Here is an 11,745-nt window from a genome sequence, read left to right on the forward strand (position 1 = left end):
CACCTGATCCACACATCCTCTACCACTTCTGAAACCGCACTGCTCTTCCCCAATCTGATGCTCTGTACATGCCTTCACCCTCTCAATCAATACCCTCCCATATAATTTACCAGGAATACTCAACAAACTTATACCTCTGTAATTTGAGCACTCACTCTTTTCCCCTTTGCCTTTGTACAATGGCACTATGCACGCATTCCGCCAATCCTCAGGCACCTCACCATGAGTCATACATACATTAAATAACCTTACCAACCAGTCAACAATACAGTCACCCCCTTTCTTAATAAATTCCACTGCAATACCATCCAAACCTGCTGCCTTGCCGGCTTTCATCTTCCGCAAAGCTTTTACTACCTCTTCTCTGTTTACCAAATCATTTTCCCTAACCCTCTCACTTTGCACACCACCTCGACCAAAACACCCTATATCTGCCACTCTGTCATCAGACACATTCAACAAACCTTCAAAATACTCATTCCATCTCCTTCTCACATCACCGCTACTTGTTATCACCTCCCCATTTACGCCCTTCACTGAAGTTCCCATTTGCTCCCTTGTCTTACGCACCCTATTTACCTCCTTCCAGAACATCTTTTTATTCTCCCTAAAATTTACTGATAGTCTCTCACCCCAACTCTCATTTGCCCTTTTTTTCACCTCTTGCACCTTTCTCTTGACCTCCTGTCTCTTTCTTTTATACTTCTCCCACTCAATTGCATTTTTTCCCTGCAAAAATCGTCCAAATGCCTCTCTCTTCTCTTTCACTAATACTCTTACTTCTTCATCCCACCACTCACTACCCTTTCTAAACAGCCCACCTCCCACTCTTCTCATGCCACAAGCATCTTTTGCGCAATCCATCACTGATTCCCTAAATACATCCCATTCCTCCCCGACTCCCCTTACTTCCATTGTTCTCACCTTTTTCCATTCTGTACACAGTCTCTCCTGGTACTTCCCCACACAGGTCTCCTTCCCAAGCTCACTTACTCTCACCACCTTCTTCACCCCAACATTCACTCCTCTTTTCTGAAAACCCATACTAATCTTCACCTTAGCCTCCACAAGATAATGATCAGACATCCCTCCAGTTGCACCTCTCAGCACATTAACATCCAAAAGTCTCTCTTTCGCACGCCTGTCAATTAACACGTAATCCAATAACGCTCTCTGGCCATCTCTCCTACTTACATAAGTATACTTATGTATATCTCGCTTTTTAAACCAGGTATTCCCAATCATCAGTCCTTTTTCAGCACATAAATCTACAAGCTCTTCACCATTTCCATTTACAACACTGAACACCCCATGCATACCAATTATTCCCTCAACTGCCACATTACTCACCTTTGCATTCAAATCACCCATCACTATAACCCGGTCTCGTGCATCAAAACCGCTAACACACTCATTTAGCTGCTCCCAAAACACTTGCCTCTCATGATCTTTCTTCTCATGCCCAGGTGCATATGCACCAATAATCACCCACCTCTCCCCATCAACTTTCAGTTTTACCCATATTAATCGAGAATTTACTTTCTTACATTCTATCACATACTCCCACAACTCCTGTTTCAGGAGTATTGCTACTCCTTCCCTTGCTCTTGTCCTCTCACTAACCCCTGACTTCACTCCCCAGACATTTCCAAACCACTCTTCCCCTTTACCCTTGAGCTTCGTTTCACTCAGAGCCAAAACATCCAGGTTCCTTTCCTCAAACATACTACCTATCTCTCCTTTTTTCACATCTTGGTTACATCCACACACATTTAGGCACCCCACTCTGAGCCTTCGAGGAGGATGATCACTCCCCGCGTGACTCCTTCTTCTGTTTCCCATTTTAGAAAGTTATTAACTTAACTATATATATATATATATATATATATATATATATATATAAAAATGTAATAAACAATGGAAAAGTCTATGGGGCCTGGTTGTGCACAAGGAGCTGTGGTTTCGGTGCATTGCACATCACAGCTAGAGAATGGATGTGAGTGGATTTGGTCTTTCTTTTTCTGTTCATGGCATTACCTTGCCAATGTAGGAAACAGAAGTCACTTTTAAAAAAAGAGTAACACCCTAATTGAATATAGGGTGGGATTTTCACATGAATAAATGTTCAGGCTGCAACACTGCCAGTTGTATGATGCATCCCCCAGTGGTTTGACATATACACATCTCACTATGCAATCATGTTATATTTCCCAGTAATATGTGTTACATTATTTATATACATCTATATACGTTATTTATATAAAATCTGTATGCATTATTTATGAATTCTTTACTGTCTAGGCTGTGCAAAAATGTTGTACTACCTTCCACAGCATTTTGCAAGTTACTGAGCACGTGGCTCACTACTCCACTGTTTATCACACCCAGGACGTTTAAATGCCCTACACCACATACAGCACACTCACAGTCAACTGCTGCAGGCATCCCTTCAAATGACACATGAGTGGTCATTGGGTTAATCATCCATTGGATGTCATTTGACTAACCCTCAAAGAGTTTTTCCTGATTATTGACTTGAGTTTTGGCTTGGCTGTGAAATTCTCTACTGATCATTCGACCATATGTATTTGTTTCATTACTGAGCCCAGTGTGTTCAGTATTATTAGCTTACTGCAAATGAGGCATTTGGTTCTGAGGACCCTTCCTCTAGTCATTGCTATGTCTGTTCTTGCATACCAGACTAGCTTTTTTTTTTATGTTGAAGGCTTCAGTCATGGAAAAAAATTACATCAAGACTGGGCCTTAATTGAAATAATTTATCACTTTAATTAAATGAGTAAATATGATCATTTATTAAACCTCTGATTTACATTTTTTTTTTACTCTTCATTTTCAACTCTACTAAAGCTTATGTTTCTAGGTTGAAAATTATATCAAATTACAAAACAATGTAAGTGCATCTTGTTTTTTCATATATGTTCATAATAACTGACAATAGGAGTATTGTATTTTATTAGGCTTAGTAAAAAAACTAGTGTCCAAAATCAGTGTCCAAAGAATAGTGCTATTCTTGTCCAGGCTTATGTAGTAAGTTTCAAGATGTAAGTTATTTTGTGTTGGTTTGAATATGTTTTAAAGGTTCCATCTGATAATATTCATAAATTTTTTGTATCACTTCTTTCTATAATTCATCAAATTTTGTGCCTATAGTGCATATAAATTCCATTATTTGTGCATGTTGGTAATTTTGGTGTATTTATGTGAAGTGTTGTCTATGGAGATCTAAGTTGTAATGTATGGCAGCTAGACACTTTTTTGGAAATTCTCCAACAAATGTGTGCTAACAAGTGAAACACTTGACAAAATCCAGTTCCATGATTAATGTTACTCCATAACTGGCAAATATAATGAGCTGTATTAGCATATCAGCTTTGAATATGAGCCTTAGTATATTGCTAGTGGGGTAATTGTGTCAAGAGTATTTTAATTCATTATAATTTGCTACATTATGTTGTGTGTTCATATCACCTAAGATATGGAGCATAGTTTTAGTCATATTGACTATAATAAAAGTATCTTGCATGTGGAGCATATGCAAGTACATATCTAGGCTAATATGCATTTGGGATGCTCATTCAAATGCTTTTTCAATATTGTTGATACATTAGAGTTGGTAATTGCAAGTAAAATCATCCTACGGATGGTTTTGGTAAAATGGTATACTGTACCGTATCAGCCAGTTTACTTCAGATGTGGAAAGTGGCTTGTTGTATACAGATTAACGTTGCATTATCCTCATGCATGTTAGAATAAGTAAGTCATCTGTAAGAAGTGGTATTTAGGGGAAAAAAGGTTATCCGTAATGAGACTGTGATGTATATTAGACAAGAATTTTGAACAAGAAACACCGTGATAATGTACATCTCTTTTTCACATGGATTATAATCTTATATTGACATTTTCTTTTTTATACTGCATATTTCTTTGAAGTACAGTGAACTCATGCCAGTTCAACAAAATAGGGGAGAGGAATCTTGAATTACCTGTGGTGAATTATCAGATGCCCTCCTTGAAAAAGAAAAAAAGAGGACAAACTTTGAAGCAGGTTCTATATGTGTATAATTTCTTATCCTGTGAGTGACCCATCTCTCCCTCCAGAATTACTAAAATACATTACTTACAATCCCCAAACATTTTCACATATTTATTTAATCAACATTAAAAGCTGGTAGAGGTAATGTACCAAAGTATACAATCTATGAAATGAAAGTATTACTATAATTATTGACTGCAAGGGGATACTTATATTTTTGTAAAATATCAGCAGTATTCATAATTGGTTTTCATAATATTCCGTAATCCAAAAATATGAGAAATGGAGGGTACCGTCACTTCAAAACATAATCACCAGACATGAATAGCCCCAAATGGCATTTATGGGTCTGGGTACAGGAGTTATGGTTGTATAACTTACTAAACTTACTGATTACTCAATTTGGCCATTTTTGACAAAAAATTTTAACCTTGAATTAGCAAAGAATCAAATTGATTGAGGGTGAATTGGCAAGGTTTCACTGTAATACATAGATGAAAAAAAGCAAGCAGAGATTGATTGTAAGATAATTGAAAATGTTATGATAGTACAATACCAGCAAGGCAGGTCCTCTTTTATTTTGTGTAAACAGTTTTATGACATAAGCAATTGACTGTTTGATCTATTAGTTTGTATTTTTCAGAGGAGTTTATTTGTAAGTATAAAAATTAACTTCTCCAGTAGATGAATACGAAACAAGTACAAAATTGAAATATACCTTCTGACCATCATAGTATGAAATTTATAAGGAAATTCCATATCCTTCTGATCACTGCAACATTTACTTCATTTCTGAGATGTTTTGTGTAAGTTAACATTTCTTTTCTTGAAATTACTTGATGTTAGATACAATTACATCAAAACTGTAGTAAGTAATTTTGAGTTGTGCTTTCATAAGCGAGATTTTAAAATCTGCAATTATGTAATTGTTTGTTGCATATATGGATTTTTATATATATATTTTTTTAAGTGTGCCTATCAGTGGAAGGTTAGGTCACCTTACTGCATCCACTAATTAATGATCAGGGTACCTCACTACAAGGATTTTTGTTTTTTCATACAAGCAAATTACTATACCTTGTATGACTTGGAAAGTCTAACATAAGATATGAGTTTTTTAGATGCTTAGGTTTTGTTTTCCGACTGGTTAGATGTCAGCATCATCCAAAAGTTCAGTGAAAACAAATAATAAGGTGTGAGTAGATAGTGTGATTATCATAATATGGGAGTTTCAGCAGAATGAATGCTTAAGGAATTGGGAAGATGGTTTACATTTTAAAAGTTTCATGGAACCAGACCTAAATGGATATGAGATGTACCTCACTGTGACGCTAACCTTATTGTTCAGGACAAATAATCACTGCCAATAATGTTTGATATTTAGTGTTGCTCAGATTGTTCTGTATATGATAGCTTTAACAGTGATACATTAGCTCTTGCAACCCTGCTTTTGTCATCAGTTCCTTGTGCAGTCTCTATCAGGATAACTTTCCTTGCTTTCCTCATTTGTAAAGCAGTAAGTATTAATATTTACAACAGATGATGAGTATACATGCTAAATTCAGCAAACGGTAAAATGTTTGATGGATTCTCTCTAATGTTAATATATGCATTAAGCCATTCAAATTTATTCTGAACTGGAGTATTGCATCTCACTGATGAGAAGTTTGTAAACTTGTACATATAATTTCTTTTTACAGGGAAAGTTAGGTCCTTAGTACAATGTCATTGTTTCACATGTCAATATGGATAGTAATCAGAAAGAAGCAAGTATGTGTGCTTTAACTCTGGTATTTCTCTGTCTCCTAGATATGTTTTCCTTTTGAAAGAGCTGACATTTTCTGCAGTTGAATATTTATAATCAGGCTTTTCATCAGTGTGTCATGTCTGCTTTTTCATTTCTATCATATGGTTGTATTTATTGTACATATTATTGTTTAATACCTCTTTTAAAAAATTATTAAATGTGAGACTGCAAATTTCAATAGGTTTTTCATTATACATTTAACCCTTTCAGTATTGTTGAGTGCTTAAAAGCTTAGGTGGATCACGTAGTGAAAATGATGATGATGGAAAAACTATTGGTACAAAATTTTGGCATTCTAGATCATGAAATAATATCAGACAGCCAACATGGCTTCAGCAACAAAAGATCTTGTCTAACAAATTTGCTAGAATTTTTAAGTGTTATAAGGCAAGTAGGATTCAAAAGTACCCTCAGATGTAATCCATCTTGATCTTCAAGAAATATTTAATAAAGTACCACACAAGAGACTGCTGCGTAAATTAAAATCAATGGAACAGGGGACAAACTGTGTGCATGGATTAGTGACTTTGGCTTACCAACAGAAAGCAATATGTATTTTAAGTGGCAAAGCCTCAGACTGGCTGAGTGTGATGAGTGATGTACTACAGGTGTTGGTCCTTAGCCCTGCTGTTTTTCACAATACAGTATATAGTGATAATCTAGAATTGTGTCTGGTATGTAAGATGATATAAAAGGAAATAGAGCAGTAAATGAGCAGGATTATGAAATAATTATGAGAAATCTTTACAAACTAGCTCTAAGGTCAGACAAATGGCAGATGAACTTTAGTGTGGACATATGTAAAGTTTTGCACATTTGAAATAAGAAAACAAAACATGACTATCAAATATTTGAAAATTCACTAACTAAAGTAAGTGAAAGAGATCTTGGAGGTGTTATAAGTGGCAATCTGAAATATACCAAGCAGCATCTAGCAGCAAGTAAAAATGGAAAACAGTAACTGATTTTCATAGCAATGAATATTGATTTCAAAACACCAGAAAAAAATTTAGCCCTCTTTAATGTTCTAGTATGGCCACAACTTGCACATGGTCCAATTCTGGTCCCTGATCTACTAGAAAGATGAGGAAAAATAGCAACAAATGCAAAGACAGGTGGCAAAACATTCTATTTCTGAGAAACATCATGAAAACCGATTAAACAAAATTTATATCAGTTCAAGTATCAACTGAATGAAGAGAGGAAGATAAAATATACATACACATTAATTCCTTTCTCTCATTGCAGACCCTAATGATAGAGTGCAAGAGAGAGTGGGATAGTGTACTAAGACTTCATAGTAAGATTTCCATTTCATTATATCCTGCTACATTCCATAAGTTTGTCCATTCACTTTCCTGCTGGCTGTTGTTGCCAGAGGGTGGAGGAAGAGAGAGAGAGAGAGAGAGAGTTCTTACTATTCTATCCTTACCTGTTCCTCCCACACAAGTCCCATAGGAGGAGAAACTGGTGAAAAATAACTCGCGAGGCGGAGCAACACATGGGGGTATCAAACAGCTCGAGCCTCGTGGTGTACTGAGTTTATTTACTTCGCTGAGTAAACATGATCTCTTCCGGCCAGTAAACAACAATGGGATCTTATACATTCAATAAGGCATCTTAGGATCTTATACATTCAATAAGGCATCTTACAGACTGACGTGTCCACAATGGATTAAATGAGTCATTCCATTATTTTCGCAGTCAACTTTCATACGTCTAGCGCCAACATTACCTAATTAATTTCATGTATGAACAGATTTAAGTTTAAAAGATGACCTAGACATGGGCTAAGGGCCCGCTTGCTGTCTGTATTTCCGTTGTACTTGAAATGGTTCTATTAAAAGAACAATATTATTAATTCAAATCTGCAAATATATGACAAATTCAAACTAGCGATGAGTAATTGCTGATGCACTGGTACATCTACAGGATTTTGGAGTTAAGAAAGCTGTACTGAAAGGATGTGCTACTGTAAAACAGTTATATAAATTACTGTCATTCCAATATCAGTGACTGGTACACTTAGAGCAAATGCCAGTTAACGATAAATGTTTTGCAAAAAGCAGATATATGAAAGAATTCAAATACCAACAGAGTACTGGACCCTTTCAGGGCTATTTGTTATAGTGAAGAGATCAAAAACAGATTTGTGTGGTAAGAGGAGAAAAGCATACCAATGATTCAGAGAAATGCTTGTTAACTTTGTGTAACTGAAGAGACGCAAATATTGTCTTGTGGACTTGATGTATTTACCAAGTTTATTTTCAAACTATATATTGTGCTATTTTTTTGTACTGTAATGATAAATCATTCTGTACATCAATAATCCCATTGATGAAAATATATTTTACTTTATTTGAAGTAAAAACATTTCCACAATAGCTTGTATCTAAGACTGTGAGTGATATCAGTTAACTCTAGCCCAAACTATGCATTAGTGCAGTGGAGTTACAGAAACCCCACAAGTTAATTTTGAAAATATTCAATAGCCAGCATCAGTGTTGGTGCCATCTTCTTGAGCAGCTTCCTCAACTCAGTTGACTGTTAACTGTGGAGTGAGATTTTGTTTTTCCACCTGGGAATGTGCACATTCCGTATGTTGTATATTATTGTCAATTCCTCTGCTGAGCCTATAAGTGATGAAGATTGAGAAGAATAAAGTGAAGAAAGGCCTTTACCAATGAAGAACTTTCAATAAAAGGTACTCATAAAGTCGAAAGTTTCAATGGCCACTTTTTAGGTCTTTTAGTAAGTGATATTTCTGATAATATGTATACTGGGGTCGATGTGCTGTCTAATGGATTGAACCAGGGCATGTGAAGTCTCTGGGGTAAACCATAAAAAGGTCTGTGGGGCCTGGATGTGAAAAGGGTGCTTTAGTTTCAGTTCATTACACATGACTGGGTGTGAACGAATGTGGTCTTTTTTGTCTTTTCTGGCGCTACCTCTCTGGGGAAGGTTTGATATTTCATGTGTGGTGGGGTGGCGACAGGAATGAAAGAAGGCAGCAAGTATGAATATGAACAGTGTATATATGTATATGTCTCTATGTATATGTAGGTATACATTGAAATGTATATGTTTGTGTATGGGAATTTATGGATATATGTTGATAGAGATGCTCCGTGGAAGGTACTAAGAATATATGGTGTGGGAGGCAAGTTGTTAGAAGCAGTGAAAAGTTTTTATCTAGGATGTAAGGCATGTGTACGTGTAGGAAGAGAGGAAAGTGATTGGTTCTCAGTGAATGTAGGTTTGCAGCAGGGGTGTGTAATGTCTCCATGGTTGTTTAATTTGTTTATGAATGGGGTTGTTAGGGAGGAGAATGCAAGAGTTTTGGAAAGAGGGGCAAGTATGCAGTCTGTTGGGGATGAGAGAGCTTGGGAAGTGAAGTCAGTTGTTGTTTGCTGATGATACAGCGCTGGTGGCTGATTCATGTGAGAAACTGCAGAAGCTGGTGACTGAGTTTGGTAAAGTGTGTGAAAGAAGAAAGTTATTAGGTACAGTAGGGTTGAGGGTCAAGTCAATTGGGAGGTAAGTTTGAATGGAGAAAAACTGGAGGAAGTAAAGTGTTTTAGATATCTGGGAGTGGATCTGGCAGCGGATGGAACCATGGAAGCAGAAGTGAATCATAGGGTGGGGGAGGAGGCAAAAATCCTGGGAGCCTTGAAGAATGTGTGGAAGTTGAGAACATTATCTCGGAAAGCAAAAATGGCTATGTTTGAAGGAATAGTGGTTCCAACAATGTTGTATGGTTGCGAGGCGTGGGCTATGGATAGAGTAGTGCGCAGGAGGGTGGATGTGCTGGAAATGAGATGTTTGAGGACAATATGTGGTGTGAGGTGGTTTGATCGAGTAAGTAATGTAAGGGTAAGAGAGATGTGTGGAAATAAGAAGAGCGTGGTTGAGAGAGCAGAAGAGGGTGTTTTGAAATGGTTTGGGCACATGGAGAGAATGAGTGAGGAAAGATTGACTAAGAGGATATATGTGTCGGAGGTGGAGGGAACGAGGAGAAGTGGGAGACCAAATTGGAGGTGGAAAGATGGAGTGAAAAAGATTTTGAGTGATCGGGGCCTGAACATGCAGGAGGGTGAAAGGCGGGCAAGGAATAGAGTGAATTGGATAGACGTGGTATAACGGGGTTGATGTGCTGTCAATGGATTGAATCAGGGCATGTGAAGCGTCTGGGGTAAACCATGGAAAGTTGTGTGGGGCCTGGATGTGGAAAGGGAGCTGTGGTTTCGGGCATTATTGCGTGGCAGCTAGAGACTGAGTGTGAACGAATGGGGCCTTTGTTGTCTTTTCCTAGCACTACCTTGCACACATGAGGGAGGAGGGGGATGTTATTCCATGTGTGGCGAGGTGGCGATGGGAATGAATAAAGGCAGACAGTGTGAATTGTGTGCATGTGTATATATGTATATGTCTGTGTGTGTATATATATGTGTACATTGAGATGTATGGGTATGTATATTTGCATGTGGGGACATGTATGTATATACATGTGTATGGGGGTGGGTTGGGCCATTTCTTTCGTCTGTTTCCTTGCACTACCTCGCAAATGCGGGAGACAGCGACAAAGCAAAATAAATAAGTAAAAATAAAATGTGTGTATGTGGGTGGGTTAGGCCATTCCTCATCTGTTTCCTTGCGCTACCTCACTGATGCGGAAGATGGTGATTAAGTATAATTATTATAATGATGATAATAAAAATATAATTTTTGTTTACTATTTCAACATGTCAGTAGGTCAACAGTATTGTGTGCAGTAGGAAGTTTGGCATTCAGTTTTACAATAATCTTGTGATGTCCTTGATTTGCATGGATAAATGAACTTTCAAGGAAAAGCTGGCTGCAGCTACTGATAGAATAACTGTTCTAACACACAGGGTAGATGTCCTTCAGGACATCCTTGAATCCAGCTTGCTGAGAGAATCGGGGAGAGAGCCATCACTGTCAGATAGCAGCACTGTGGATGTTGAGACACCCTAAAGTAATCTTTCTTTCTCACCAGTGAAAGCCAACCCTTCTAGGTAGTGCAACAAGGTGAGAATCCCCATACATGTTTACCTTTGATGCCAATAAGGAAAAATCAGTTTCAGGCTTTGAGTGATGTTAACGACAATGAACACGAAGTAAGGCTCATTGGCGATTCTGTGATCCAAGTTCAGATGGATGAATTCTGTGCCAGAAACCCTTCACACCATAAATGAGTTTGTTTTCCAGGTGTCAGGGTAGATGATGTTGCTGATGCTGTAGACGAGGTTTGCAGTGGCAGTAACAATAATTCACTTGTTATTTATCTTGGAGGTACTAACAGTGTACTGAAGGAAGGATTGGAAGAGCTGTTGGAGAAATATCACTGTCTTATTCAACATTTTCAAGATAAAACTAATAATTTGATTGTAGTTCTTCCCTGGATCAGCACCAGAATTACCTTCTTTAGTGAGGCATTCAGTCTAAATAATAGATTAGTGAACATTCTCTTTTTCAGGAAAGAGTTGAGTTGATAAACTTGTGGCAGCATTTCTGTATGCAGTCTAGTATGTTTATGAATGATGGACTGCACCTAAATGAAGTGGAAGCTGCACTTTTGATATGTTCCTCAGTGATTCTTCATGAGCGTATAGGTCATAAAATGCAGCCTCTGTGGATTAGACCCATCCCCTCCTTAACTAACTGAAATTCATCTGAAAATATCTTATGTTAATGCTCGTAGTATATGGAATACAGTCTTAGTGACATCAGCATTAGAAGGAAGTTATATGATTGTAATTTCTGAATCTTATTTAGTAGGCATTGGTATCCTGCTCTTTGTTAAGGCTCATTTAAATCCTGGAGTGAAAACAGTTGTAGCTGATTAGAATGATGACTTCATTTT

General features: G+C 37.4%; 1 protein-coding gene across 1 annotated transcript in view; it reads left to right on the forward strand.

Moving 5' to 3' along the window:
* The window catches only part of yem (yemanuclein), a 176,759-nt gene extending 165,058 nt beyond the window's left edge, over positions 1–11,701 (forward strand). The window contains exon 22 of the transcript XR_011714687.1: positions 10,754–11,701. The gene's annotated coding sequence lies outside the window, so the exon portion shown is untranslated. The remainder of the gene's footprint in view (positions 1–10,753) is intronic.
* Positions 11,702–11,745: the final 44 nt, after the last annotated feature.

Source organism: Panulirus ornatus, chromosome 27, assembly GCF_036320965.1.
Source record: "Panulirus ornatus isolate Po-2019 chromosome 27, ASM3632096v1, whole genome shotgun sequence".
Lineage (NCBI taxonomy): Eukaryota > Metazoa > Arthropoda > Malacostraca > Decapoda > Palinuridae > Panulirus > Panulirus ornatus.